Here is a 2,893-nt window from a genome sequence, read left to right on the forward strand (position 1 = left end):
TCCCGTCTCTCTGGCGGGCGTAGTGCTCGCCCGCCCGTCCGCCTGCTCATTTGGTCGGTTGGCTTAGGCATATGGAGTTCATTCCCAATATAAGATCACACCGGACCGAGGGTTACGGCAGCAGGATCAGCAGTACGCAGAGGGGGACCCGGTTGATCCCCGGCTTGCGCATCCCACCCCTCTGGCCGGCTGAGCGCCCGTACGCTCGTTTCATGGGTTGACTTAGGCATACCGAGTTCATTCCCAGTCTAAGCATATAGAGTTCTTTCCCTGTCTAAGATATGACCATACCGAGGGTTACGGTAGTATATGCTGGGCTCGGGCATGTGCTGGTACCACATTTTTCTTTGTCGGGGCACCATCGCCAGAGCATCACTGGACAACCTGACCGGCGACGTTGGGATTCCGACGATTGGGGGGGCCGGGGGGTGTGCGCACATGATGTGCGAAGGGTGCTGGTACTTGGCCCTTATATTGGCCCCCTATCCCTCGTCAAACCTCGAGAACTCACACCCCCTTAAAGAGCATTTGAGATTTTACAGGTTTGCTGCCAGTAGCCATTAAAGTGTCTGAAATGAGGACACTTTTTTCAAATGGTCACAAAATGTTGTACACTTCGACTTTTTGGCTGAATTTGTTTGTGCATGCCAACAAAAATACAAGGATGACGTCTACCAAGTTTGGGGACAAAACTCCTTCCGAAAAAATTTTAAAAAATCCTAAACCGTAAAAAGTTTCAAAAATCATGAAAAATAAAAATGAGTGGTCTTGCCATGAAACTTCACGTGAATGCCTAAGGGACCATTGTATGAATTTACAGGCCATAAAAATGGCATTGGCATGCAAAAATATGAAGATGTGCCCAAACCCACCTACCACCCTATTGATCCACGGCTTGCGCATCCCGTCTCTCTGGCCAACGTAGTGCCCGTCCGCCCACCTGCCCACCCGCTCATTTCGTCAGTTGGCTTAGACATACGGAGTTCATTCCCAATCTAAGATCAGACCAGACCGAGGGTTACGATAGCAGGATCGACAGCACTCAGAGGGGGACCCGACCGATCCTCGGCTTGTGCATCCCGCCCCTTTGGCCAGCTGAGCGCCCGCACGGTCGTTTGGTAGGGTGACTTAGGCATACGGAGTTCATCTCCAGTCTAAGCATACTGAGTTCATTCCCAGTCCAAGATCAGATTGGACCGAGGGTTCCAACAGCACATGCTGCGCTCGGGCATGTGCTGGTGCTGCATTTTTCTTCACCGGAGCACCATCACCGAAACATCACCGGAGAACATGACCGGTGGCATTGGGGTTCCGGTGATTAGGGGGGTCGAGGGGCTACTTGGCCCTTATATTGGCCCCTATCCCTCATCAAACCTCGAGAACTCACACCCCCTCAAAGAGCATTTGAGATTTTATAGGTTTTTTGCCAGTAGCCATTATGAAGATGTGCTAAACCCACCTACCACCTTATCGATCCACGGCTTACGCATCCCACCTTTCTGGCCAGTGTATTGCCCGCACGCCCGCCCGTCCGCCCACTTGTTTCGTCAGGTGGCATAGGCATACGGAGTTCATTCCCAGTCTAAGATTGGACCGGACCGAGGGTTGCTACAGCAGGATCGGTAGCATGCAAAAAGGGACCCAGCCGATCCCTGCTTGCACATCCCTCCCCTCTGGCCAGCTGAGCGCCCGCACGCTCATTTCATGTGTTGACTTAGGCATACGGAGTTCATTCCCAGTCTAAGCATACGGAGTTCATTTCAGTCTAAGATTGGATCAGATCGAGGGCTACGACAGCACATGCTGGGTTCGAGCATGTGCTGGTGCTGCATTTTTCTTTGCCAGGGCACCATCGCCAGAGCATCGTCGCAGAACCTGATCGGGGTCATTGGGGTTCCGACGATCGAGGGGGCCGGGGGGTGTGCACACATGATGTGCGATGGGTGCTGGTACTTGGCCCTTATATTGGCCCCCTATCCCTCATCAAACCTCGAGAACTCACACCCCCTGAAAGAGCATTTGAGATTTTACAGGTTTGCTGCCAGTAGCCATTAAAGTGTCTGAATTAGGGACACTTTTTTCAAATGGTCACAAAATCCTGTACACTTCGAGTTTTTAGCTGAATTTGTTTGTGCATGACAAAAAAAATACAAGGATCCCGTCTACCAAGTTTTTGGCCAAAACACCATCCGAAAAAATTTTAAAAAATCCTGAACCGCAAAAAGTTTCAAAAATCGTGAAAATAGAAAACGAGTCGTCTTGCCATGAAACTTCACGTGAAGGCCTAAGGGACCATTGTATGAATTTACAAGCCATAAAAATGGCATTGGCATGCAAAAATATGAAGATGGGCCCAAACACACCTACCACCCTATCGATTCACGGCTTGCGCATCCCGTCTCTCTAGCCGACGTAGTGCCCGCCCGCCCGCCCGCTCATTTCGTCGGTTGGCTTAGGCATACGAAGTTCATTCCCAGTCTAAGATCAGATCGGAACGAGGGTTACGACAGCAGGATCGACAGCATGGAGAAGGGGACCCGACTGATCCCCAACTTATGCATCCTGCCCCTCTGTCTAGCTGAGCGCCCGCACGCTCGTTTTGTGGGTTGACTTAGGCATACGGAGTTCATTCCCAGTCTAAGCTTTCTGGGTTCATTCCCAGTCCAAGATCTGATCGGACCGAGGGTTGCGGCAGCACATGCTGGGCTCGGGCATGTACTGGTGTCGCATTTTTCTTCGTCGGGGCACCGTCGTTGGAGCATCACCAGAGAATCTGATCGGTGGCATTGGGGTTTCGACGATCGGGGGGGTCGAGGGGGTGTGCGCAGATGATGTGTGATGGGTGCTGGTACTTGGCTCTTATATTGGCCCCCTATCCCTCATCAAACCTCAA

The sequence above is a fragment of the Durio zibethinus genome, chromosome 9, assembly GCF_047325235.1.
Source record: "Durio zibethinus cultivar Kanyao isolate XHJ-2024 chromosome 9, ASM4732523v1, whole genome shotgun sequence".
NCBI classification, from domain to species: domain Eukaryota; kingdom Viridiplantae; phylum Streptophyta; class Magnoliopsida; order Malvales; family Malvaceae; genus Durio; species Durio zibethinus.